At 33.6% G+C, this 12,752-nt stretch overlaps 1 pseudogene; it reads left to right on the top strand.

The window, feature by feature from the left end:
* The first annotated feature begins 9,934 nt into the window (after positions 1 to 9,934).
* On the top strand, positions 9,935 to 12,051 carry LOC111371227 (annotated as a pseudogene).
* The last annotated feature ends 701 nt before the right edge of the window (positions 12,052 to 12,752 follow it).

A 12,752-nucleotide genomic window follows, 5' to 3' on the forward strand; every position in this document is an offset into this window, starting at 1 on the left:
TGTTGTAACTCAAGGTCAAATTGGGCAACCAGTGCCAAAATAATATGTAGAGAATCTTTCTTAAGTACTGAAGAGAAGGTCTCCATGTAATCGATTCCCTCATTTAGAGTGGATTCCATAGCAACAAATCTTGCCTTGTATCTTTCAATATTGTCTAACGAGTCATTCTTAGTCTTAAAGACCCATTTACAGTCAATAGCTTTGGCACAACTAGGCAACTCAATAAGACCCTAGACTTCATTGCTCTTCATGAAACTCATCTCTTCCTTCATGGCACTGTATCATAATTCTGACTCTTTACAACTCATGGCCTATGAAAATGATTTGGGATCATTTTTGGATCCAATATTATAGTCAGGTTCTTCTAGGTACACTTCATAATCATTAGGAATTGCTGACCTTTTGGTTCTAGTAGATCTTCTTAACGTTGTACCATCATCTTCCTGATAAGCTCATGGACAAACTATTTGTTGTAGAGGTTCTGGTAATTCCTGAATTACCTGATCTACTTGAACATTGTCAGTAGCTTGTGAAATTCTAATGATTGGTTGTTCGACACCGTTTATTCTTAAGGGTGTTGTGAAACTATAATCAATCTGTCATCTGAGGTGGGAGGTTGAGATTCCAAATGATCATGCTCAGGAACTTTGTTCTTAGTTTGATCACTTCCACTAATCAAGTCATTCTCAAGAAACTTAACACATCTTAATTCCACCATCGTAGTGATGTGAGATAGACAGTAAAATCTGTATCCTTCAGACCTTTCGACATATCCAATGAAATACCCACTAATGGTCCTTGGGTCCAAATTCTTCTCTTGTGGGTTAAAGATCCTCACTTCAGATGGGCATCCCCAAACACGCATATGTATCAAACTTGGTTTTCCACCTTTCAATAATTCAAATGGTGTATTTGGGATAGCCTTAGTTAGAACTTGATTTTACTATATACACTGTCAGCTTAAGTGCTTCAGTCCACAAGAATTTAGGAAGATTGGAGCTACTAAGCATGCTTTGCACCATGTACAATAATGTTTTATTTCTTCTTTTTACTACACCATTCTGGTCTTGTAAATCAGGCATGGTGTATTGGGTAACTATTCCATGCTCTTGGAGAAACATATCGAATGGACCAGGTGCTTGTCTACCTTATGTTTATTTATCGTAATATTCTCTACCTAGTGGTGGATGAGCTCGGCTCTCGTTCGTGGAGAGCCGAGCTCGTGGCTCGTTTTCAACGAGTAGAGCTTGGGCTCGACTCGTTGAATTTGGGAGTGGCTCGTCCGAGCTCGTGGGCCGAGCCGAGCTTGGGCTTGTGGGCTCGTCCAATTTTATTTTATTTTTTATTCTTTATTTTTTTAAAGAGTTCTACAAATAAATGAAATAATAGAAAACACTTTTAAAAAAAATAAAAAGTGTTAAAAAAAAAAATTTAACGAAAATAATTTTTTATTTTTTTATTTATATCACATTGTAATACTTTTTATAAAGTATAAAATATTTATATAATAAAGACGAATTATTTTTTGAAATACGTTTACAAAAAATATATTTTTTTGATTTCTTTTTAAAATAGATAAAATGTAAACCCTCCTCCTTTTTCTGAGCTTGGGACCGATTATATCAATTTTAAGTAGGTGGAGTTAAAAATTGTACACAAACAACTTGTTGTAACGTGTATAATTGTTTAAAAAAAATTAAATTTAACTATTAAAAAATAAAGAAATTTTGATTAATATAATTAAATCAAATATCACTTACCTGTCGACATGCAATTTCAGCATATTTATCTTGTAATCGAAAATGAGCATCCTGCCAATTTTTCACGCACATTAACGCTTCCAAAACATCTTCTTTCAGTCGGCTCCTGACATCGGTCAAAATCCTTTTACTTGCACTAAAAGCAGACTCCAAAGCAACAGTGCTAACCGGAGGTATCAGAAAATCTTTCGCAATTGCAGAAAAAATTGGCCAACGTCTTTCATACTTTTACCAAAATTCAATTACTTTTTCTGAACTTTTTTTAATTGTTCTATCTGTTGGCATATTATGATTGAAGTAATCAACTAATTCGGCAGGCATCGTCTTCCGAAAGTAGATGAACACATTACAGTTGCATCATATCTAAATGTATTAATGCCTTGAAATAAACTCATTATTTCGACATCGTCTTCTTCAATTTCAGCAGAAGGAGTAGGTGCAGAGGGTACCCGACTAACATTCGCAACCATTTTTTCCGCATATAAGTCATACATTCCACATAATATTTGCTCTAAATTCTTATAGGTGGTAGGTGTATCAAGTATTAAAACTTTATTGATTTGATCAATTACGTATTTAGTTCCGGAAATATTATATCGAGGGTCCATTGCGCATGCAAAAGGAAATAACATAGGCAGTTTTTCCCAATATTTTCTAAACTTTAATTCCATAGAAATTATAATTTCACTAAAAGCAGGATCATTTATACATTTATGGAATGTTCTTGCAATTATATAAAGGCGTTCAAGCACCATAAAGCTTGTGGGATAATAAACGCCGGATAAAATCTTTGTGGTCTCATAAAAAGATGTCAAAAATCGTTTAACTTTCAAACCTAAAATCCAATCAGATTCATTTAACATACCATCGTCATCACTTCTAACGTGTCTGTTGTTATAAAAGTCAATTATTAAATTTTTGAAACCTTCACATGACTTTAAGAGCAAGTAAGTAGAGTTCCATCTATAGCCTAAGTCGCTAACAAATGATTTAGTAGTCGTCACCCCTAGTTCGACACAAAAATCTTCAAATACTTATTTTCTACTAGGAGAGATCGTAATATATACTAATACATTCCTAATCCTTTGAAGTTCATCATTTATATGTTTTAAACCATTTTGCACAATTAAATTCAAGATATGACACACACAACAAATATGAAACAAATACCCACCAAAATCAGGTTAAAGTGTCATATACAATTTGTCGACGACTACCTTATTAATACTAGCATTATCAAAAGTAAAAGATCGAATTTTAGTCTCACAATGATATTCTCTAACAATACTGATAATAGTATTATATATATTATTAGCATTGTGAGGAAATTCAATAATTCTAAAAGTAATAATTTTCTTATTCATGCACCAAAGTGGGTCTATATAGTGTGCGGTTGCAGCTATATATACTCTTTTATTAACCCCTTTCCATATATATCAGAAGTTAAAGATATAACACCCCCATATCGTTGCAAATTCATAATTAATTGTTGTTTTGAATAATTGAAAAAATTTATTGTATCGGCACGAAGAGTGTTTTGACTTACCCCAATGTACCTCGGTTGTAGATAGACGAAGTGTTGGTTGTCTGTAATAGCCAGAGGCAACTCAATGGTGGCAACAAATTTCGCCGTTCCGGTTCAAGTATTGTCCTCCGAGTACACCCACGTGGATAGGGGTGAAGTTGTAGAACCAACGCCTGGACTGCCAAATTACAATTGTGTTTGACCAGCAGGAAGAAGTCCATTTCTGGTTGCACATGCTTTGTAGTGGCGGTTGAGATGGGTGGTACCAATTCCTTTTTACCATGCCAATCTTTGTTGGCAGTATTTACCTACTGCTTTAGATTCTACAAGGCCATCGACGAATTTTCTCGTTGAAATCAACTTAAAATGATCCCGACATTTTACTTGTTTTTTGGCCTTTCACTTTTCCTTCGCATCTGGGATGTTTAATTCAGCATCTTCATCCTCATGTTCCACTTCGAGAACGTTAATATCATCCAAATCAATTGGATTGTGGTTTCTCTGATCGTGAATGTGAACATCTTCAGGTATCAGTAGGTCATTTAGATCGACAAATTCATTTGGAAATTGACTTTGCGGCGTCCTAGGCGATTCACCATGATGTGGCCCACATCCTGTATCGAACAAGCTTTCAACAAATGAGCCTTGATCCATTTGTTTGATTGTTTATGATGAAATCTTAACTAGAAGAATATAAATGTAGTGAGAATGTGAGAATTGAGAATTGGATAAATTGAAATTATAACTAATAAACTGTAAAAATTGAATTGATATTGTATATTTTTCAGTACATAAGAGTAAAAACTTGATAATTGATTTAATAAAAGAGAGTTGAGAGAATTGGAGTAGCAATTGATATGAAAAAAAAATCTTTGGGGGAAGAGGTATTTATAGTAGAGGGGGGGGGGGGATAAATTTAAATTTTTTTTTTTCAGTGACCGAAACGGTCACTTTTTTTAAAAAGTGATCATTTGGTCACTTAACTTTTGTGGGTCAACGAGCTAACGAGCCATTTGTGGGCTCGCCCACGAGTGGCTCGCCTCCCGACGAGGCCTGCTCGGCTCGTGCTCGGGCTTGTGATTTTACGAGTCCGAACCGCCCACGAGCCCTATTTTCACTAGCCGAGTTCCCTTTTGACATCCCTATCTCTACCTCTATCTGATCTTACGATCTTAATCTGCTTCTCATATTATTTCTCTACTTTACCCTTAAAGGTTTTAAAGGCATATAATACTTCATTCTTATTATGAAGCAAGTAGAGATATATATATTGCGAGTAATCATCAATGAAGATGAAAAAGTATTTCTGACCATGTAAGTCCATGTCTGGACTACATATATCAATTTGTATAATTACTAATATGTCCAAACTCCTATTGGTACTTTTCTTGGACTCATTGGTCCACTTTCCCTTAATGCAATCTACACATATGTCAAAATCAGTAAAATTTAGAGTACTAAGTATCACATCATTCACTAATCTTTTCATTCTATCTATAGAGATATGTCCTAATCTTCGATGCAACAACATAGATAAGTCTTCGTTGATATTACACCGTTTAATGCCAATATGAACATGTATTGAACTATAAGTAATATTATCTTGTAAATTAATATGATAAAGACCATCAGAAAAAGTACCATTCCCAACAAATTAGAATTATATAATAAACTAAATGACGCGTTGAAAAATTAAAGGAATATCCCAATGGTACAAGTCTAGAAACGGAAATCAAGTATCGTGAAAAATTTGGAACATAAAATGTCCTATCTAATTTCAAAACAAAACCACTACTTAAAGTTAAATTGCATCTTCTTATAGCCTCCACACGTGAGCCAATCTTGTTTTCGGATAAGATATTTTGCTCGCTTCTCACTGGCTTCCTTAGATTTTGCAGACCCTATAAGGAATTTGCAACATAGATTGTAAATCTAGAGTCAATCTACCATGTGTTAATATTTACATTAACTATATTAGATTTATAACAAACAAATGAGGTTGGATTACCTTTATCCTCGAGCCATTTCTTGAATTTGGCGCAATCTTACTTCACGTGTCCTTTCTTTTTACAGATGTAACACTTGGCCTCTTTCTTAATATCAGCTTGGGGGTGGGATTTTACCTTTCCCTTTCTGATTGGCTTGAGTCTTCCCCTTCCCACTGGTTGTACTTAACATTGCACTTTCACCTTGTTCCATTATTAGTCTCCCTTCTTCTTGAATACACCGTCATCAATTCACTAATTGACCATTTAGCTTTATGTGTGTTATATGAGATTTGGACAAGTCCGTACTCTTGTGGGAGACTATTCAAGATGTAGTGCATAATGAAGAATTCAGACATCTCAACCTCGAGTTTCTTAAGTTGAGCCGTAATGTCTATCATTTACATGATGTGCTTGTACACACCTTTCACATTGGTGAGCCTTAAGGATGAGAACTTCATTATAAGGATGCTTATCAGTGCCTTATCTGAAGTAACGAATTGGTCTTCTATGGCCTTTATCAAGTCCTGATCTGGTCATGCTAATCGATGGAACCACGTATATCAGTAGAAATTTTAGTCTTTACGAACATCACGCAGAAGCGATTAGATCGTTCCCATTTTTCGTAAAGCACGATGACTGCAGCAGTGCTGGTTTGGAGATTTTAGGTAGTTCGTCTTTTCTCATAGCATAATCAATGTCCATCCCCACTAAATGGAGAAGAATTCTCTTCTTCTATACTTTATAGTTGTCATCTTTTAATTCGGGAATATCACAATGAATATCAGAGAAATTGGCAGGTTGTGAAGCTGCATAATATTAAAAATTCTTATGTTAACGTGAGGCTTAATTGAATAGATTGTATGTTTTACCAATGTGAATCATGCTGAATTTGAATATAATGAGATAAAAATTGCCCGTGGGCTAAATTTTTAATTCAATTATTCCTCATCATAAAATTATCAAATTATGCACTTAATTCATAATTTGTTTATTATGAAAACAATTTGATATTCTATTCCAAAGAATGTTTATAATAAAACTATCAAATTATATATTTATTCATAATTCTTGTGGGTAAACTATGAGATAATTTGATATTTTATTCTAATTAATTATATAAATATAACAAAAATTCCTGTGACATAAAATTCATTATATTAAGTATAACTAATTACAATTTAACGTCTTTAATCCTTATGTGATCCCAATCTTAATATATAATTTCATTTAATTAAAGATGTTGTAGCTAATTCTTAAATAAATAAAATTATACTAATCACTAGACATTATCCTTTTATGCATAAACAATAATAGCATAATTAAAACTAACATCTTATGATTATGCACAAAATATTCTCATAGACATTACAAAATTGCAAAATAATTTAAACATAATTAATTCATGCAAACTAAATATGAGCATAATTCACAATTTAATACATCTTAAAATTTCATACATTATTCCAAAAATAATTATCATATGCAAAATTAGAATTAATGCCTAAGAATTAAACTGCATAATTGGCCCATAAATAAAAGTGGATGTTTGAATTCTATAAGTTGGTCCAACGAATAGTGTAGGTTATGGCCCAATTTATAATTACATGAGTAAAACACACATTATGAAAATAATATGGATTGTGGTCCAATAAATAATTGGATATGATAATCAAGCAGGCCCAGCAATTGACTCAAGAGAAATGACCCATTTAACATTTTCAAAAGCCCTTACAAATATGGCCTAATTAAAATGGTTATGAATTTTATTATTTATTTATTTTTATATGGGCTTAAGACCAATAACGATTCGGTTAGAGAAGACAGAGTTTTGCATATTACTCCATAAACATCAAGATAGAGGTTAGATTATACTCTGATACCAAATGTTAGACAGAAAATTGATCCTAAACAATTATACGGAAGCAAATTGGATTGAAAAACTGAAAATTCCACGAATCGAATTCATACCTCCAGCCATTTATATTGTTTCAAACGCTCTCCTTCTTTCAGGTAATGACACTTCCAAGCTCTCAACACTCTAATTTGATGGTGTATCTTGTATTTTGGGTGGTTGAGCTTGAGGACCAAAACCCATCTATATATATAGCCAAAATTTCATCAAATTATTGCTAATGTTACCTTCCAATCAATGGAGAATCGAAACCCCATGAATGTTGTTTGTAAATGTTGAAAACTGAATAATGAATGTGGACCATCAATTGCCTGTTCAAGAAATGGGAATGGATGGATTGGCAGTTGCACGAAAAACTCCGAGTTAAATCTCCATTAATTTATTCATGAAAAAGTTCTAAATGATTTATAAGTTAGAGTTAATAAGGAGATATATCGACTAGTGGTCCTTGTCCGTGTGTACACGTGTTGGATTTAGAAAAGTGTTTGTTCCAACTAGTGCTCTAAGTAGAAGGTTGTTCAAGATATTGGTTAGACTAAATATAATTGTTCAATTGAAGATTATAAAATCGATTAAGTAGTATTGTACAATTATGGGTACGTAGTTGTATCGAAGAAGGGGGGTGACTTGATCATTTTACAAAACTTAAAGTAGCTTATGGATGGGAAGGTCCCTAGAAGGCCTTGAAGTTTCCCTCATGATAGAATCTTGAGATGGATTTGAGCTAAGTTTTTGGAGTTCAATTTGTTTCCACAATATTTGTAGTTTAATATCTGAATGATTTGAGTTGAAGATGAGTAGAAAAATCAATTTGACTCGAATTATAGGCACCAAATTTATCTATGCCATAACACAAACAAGAGACTCGATATATCCTTAATGCTCTCTTTAATGGAGTCATCATGTTTATTAATTATATGTACATAAAATCACAGGTTAATTTGGAATAACATCGGAAAAGTACATACTAATTAAGGAGGCATATCTTGATTAGAGATCTTGAACAACAATTTGAACGAATCAGACCGTAACTAGAGTTCTTTGACAACAATTTAAAATGAGTATTTAATTTAATTTCTTGCAACCAAATAAAAATCGTGGAGAGGAAATGTCCCTTTCGTATAGAGGGTGGGCTTCGAAAATCCAACTATCATTCTTCCGAATGTACTCCTAAGACAATATTGATATTGATCCACAAGTTCATTTACCTAATCAAATATAAATGAATATTTCATACTTTTTAATACCAAAGTTTTAAATTAAATACAACTTTATTATTTAGAATTTCTCAAACTAGCTCACATCCTTCATATTTCCAAGGGTGAATATTTAAGTAAATAAATTTATAAACCATAAGTTGAATTGAATGCCCACAAAAGCTCATCGTTTATTTCGCCAAATTATTAATTGACCACCAATTTATTTGTAATACAGGAAAGTGAATTCCTAAAAAGGAATAATTTGGAGGTTGTATTAATTGCTTAGGTCAAGTTTTGTGCATTGTATTATAAATAATATTATTTGTAAGCTATGCTTAAAAATAGTAGTCTATGTGACAGTAGGATCACTATCACATTCTTCAATGAATTAAAATAAGATCATTGTTCAACTTAATTTCCACAAAAGAGTTCAAATTGGTTTCTACCAAAGAGCTTAAGAAATAAAAGGAAATAATTCCTTGTTCAATTGGAATCCTTTTCTCACATGACCTTTGTTCTTCATCTTCTATTATTTTTCAATTAAGTCCTCATCATTCCAAAATCATAATTGTTGATCCAAGACAAGTTTCGAAGTTTACAATTTACTCCTCAAACTTTCCAAATATCGAATTTCACCCTCGAAACTTCATAATTTTTTACTGAATGCTCCATGAATATTTCCAATTGATCTCATGCAATCCAGTTAATATTCAATTGCTTGAAATAAACTCCAATTAAGTTCCAAATAACTTCTTTTATATAAATTGTATTTAAGTTGGGAATTTTCTACAATTAACATAATTTATACAAATTAAGTAGATAATCGCTCAATTTATATATAATAACTTAAGAATAGAAGTCCGAATAAGGACATAAAATGCACTTATCAATAATACTAGATATTTCCAAGATTTCATGTTGTTAGCCACTTCAAAAATACGACTATGGATTGTATTACGCCAAGACGTGCACCCCCACTCGAATCTCTCTCAAAGTAACTCTAGCCTCTACCAGTAACCTCAAGACCATGATACCTATTCATTATACCTAAGCCATGTACTACAGTAGCCCTTGCTTATTTGGTCCTTCTCTAGGATTAGTCGAATACTCTGAATTGTAACAATAAGCTCCTCCCACCATATTTTTGAAAAGAACACTATTATTCACATATGATTTATTCCCCTTTGTGTGCGTGTCTTTGCAGTTGTCACTATTTTATCGGTAATTTTTAAGTTATTCAAGTGTTTTCTTTTGAGGGCTTAAGTGTAACAAATTTCAAGTTTATCTTTACGGCAGTAGTTTAGAACTGGAATTTTGCTACTTGAACAGAATTTTTGTATTGATAGGTGCGTGCATCTGTCAACTCATCTATACAAAATCATATCGGTACAAGTAGAATGATTCTTAGAGTTGACATGTCTCAATTATCCGAAAGGACAATCAAATCCTCCTTTTTCAAGTCCTAATTATCAGCTACCCTCAACACCACCTCCTCTATTTAAACCCTTAACCCACTCCACACAATTCTTCAAACTGGAGATTATGTTGTCTCTGCCCTCTCTCTATTTATCTGTCTTCTGTCCTATTCTCATTCAAATCGCATAAATTCCTTGGAAACATTTTGAAAGCTGCCCAACATTTCCATTTTCCAGTTTTATATAGACTCTTGATTAATCGTTGTAATCTTTGTATGCCACCACCAATGGATACTACTTTTGATGATCTATTTTCCGGTCGATGCATACTGGTAAATGGCCCTGTAATTGTTGGGGCAGGTCCATCTGGCTTATCAGTTGGTGCTGGCCTTAAACAAGAGGGGGTTCCATTTGTGATCCTTGAAAGAGCTAGCTGCATTGCCTCTTTATGGCAAAACCGGACCTATGATCGGCTTAAACTTCATCTTCCAAAACAATTCTGCGAATTACCGTACCATCCATTCCCAAAAAACATCCCATAATACCCCACGAAACACCAATTCATCGACTACCTTGAATCATATGTAAAAAAATTTGATATCAATACTAGGTTCAATGAGTCGGTTCAATCTGCCAAATTCGATGAAACATGTGACTTATGGTGCGTTACGACCCTTAGGAATGATGATTCGACTATAGAGTACATTTGCAGGTGGCTCGTGGTGGCTACCGCAGAAAATGCTGAAAACGTTGTGCCCGAATTCGAAGGGTTACAAGAATTTGGCGGCAGTGTTTTGCATGCTTGTGATTACAAAACAGGTGACGCTTATCAAGGAAAGAATGTACTAGTTGTTGGCTGTGGAAATTCAGGAATGGAAGTTTCTCGTGATCTTTGCCGCCATAATGCACTTCCATTAATGGTGGTTCGCAGCTCGGTCAGTCAATCTTGTCTTTCTTATTTTACCTCGAATAATTTACAAACAGTGAACAAGATTTTACCATTTTTTCTAACTAAAATGCGTAGGTTCATATACTGCCGAGGGAAATTTTTGGGAAATCGACATTCGAGTTGTCAGTTAAACTAACGACGTGGTTGCCAATTCGGGTTGTGGATAAAACACTGCTAGCAGCTGCAAGATTAATCCTAGGAAATGTTGAAAAGTATGGGCTTAAGAGGCCATCCACTGGTCCTTTAAAGCTGAAGAACACACAAGGGAAAACCCCTGTCCTGGATATAGGTGCCCTTAAACAGATTAGATCTGGTAAAATCAAGATTGTCCCTGGAATTAACAGGTTTTCAAGAGGGAAAGTTGAATTGGTCAACGGGCAAATTCTTGAAATTGATTCTGTCATTTTGGCAACTGGGTATTGCAGCAATGTCCCATCTTGGTTAAAGGTTTGAGTTCTCCCCTCCCCCTCTCTCTCTCCCTCTCTTTTGATGTATAAGAAGCAAAATCCTATGAAAGTTGGGTTCCTTGTAGATTCCATGTTCCCATGTCTGAAAGACTGAATCTCGTCACTAGTCAGGTTGTTGGGATAATGTTCTGTATATAACTATTATTATTTTTATATTGGACTTAATTCAAAATTTTGACAGTACTGCTCAATTAATGTACCAGACGTACAATATGAATACAATATTTTCTTCTCAATTAATTTTTCTGGGACAAAAAATAATTTATTCTTTCATCCTTTTTCCTTCTCCTGGTGCTTGTTGTTCAACATTATTTTAATTTTATCTAATATAAGATGTACTTTCGGTCGAGAATATCTAAACTATTCAAGAATTCTTATTTGGACACATTGTAACAAATAAATTCATTAAGTCAAGATTTTTATTATTTTCTTTTCATGTTATGCAGGAAAATGAGTTCTTTTCAAGAGATGGATTTCCCAAATCGAACCTACCAAATGGATGGAAAGGCAAAAGTGGGATATATGCAGTTGGCTTCTCAAGAAGAGGCCTCTCTGGTGCATCTTTGGATGCCATTAGAGTTGCACAAGATATAAGCAAAATCTGGAAAAAGGAAATTGTGTGCAATAAAAAGTGCAAATCCCATTTCTACTTTAGGCCAAACAACCCTTTAGCGCATTAATTAAGAGTGTTTTCTTGAGGGCTTGTAGATTTGCTTAGACATGAAAATAAGAAAGGTGACACTTGAATCAGAGCGGCCCTCTTCATAGAAGTTAGTCCCAAAATTTTTTTTGGGCATTTTTGTACAAAAGGAAGATGAGGCTTTTCCATTTTCAGTGCCAAGGGATTTGTATAAATAAGTTGAGTTGTTCGACTAAAGTTAAGTATTTCTATTTCATTCTCTCAAATTGGTCCATCTAGTATTTTCTTATTCTATGCTAAAAACGTATAAAGCGCATAAAGCACATGATGTCAAATACTACATATATTTTATTGTTGTCATCAAACTTTATTCGCCAAAAAATCGAAGTATATACTAAATGAGCTACTTTTTCAAGTTTACAGACAAATATATTTAGCATTAAAAATTTAGCTCGACTTTTTACCGATTTATGGTCCCACTGAATATTGTGAACCATTTATCCATAATTCCCAAACGTTAATACTCTATTTAAATGTGAAATCGACTATACACTTAACTTTTATTATGTACATATAAATGCTCTAGAGAGACCATGTTGATTAGCATAAGCATAGCGCCAACAACATTAATGAAGAACAGTGGAGAATTGTTTATTCGAGACAAAATTGCAACATAATTGACAAATCGTGGGAACACAAGATACTCTTGGAATAAAAAATAAATAAATCGTGCTTAAAATCAAATCAAATTGTTTCTATGCATGTACTTCACATTATACTCATTAAAATATTACAGATTAAGAGGAAAAGTAAACAACTTTCTTCTGTTAATTTGAAATATGGTTAAATACCACGTACAAAAGCCACGTCATGGTAGTTTCGTGATGTTATACTCGG

Source organism: Olea europaea, chromosome 22, assembly GCF_002742605.1.
Source record: "Olea europaea var. sylvestris chromosome 22, O_europaea_v1, whole genome shotgun sequence".
In the NCBI taxonomy this organism is placed as follows: domain Eukaryota; kingdom Viridiplantae; phylum Streptophyta; class Magnoliopsida; order Lamiales; family Oleaceae; genus Olea; species Olea europaea.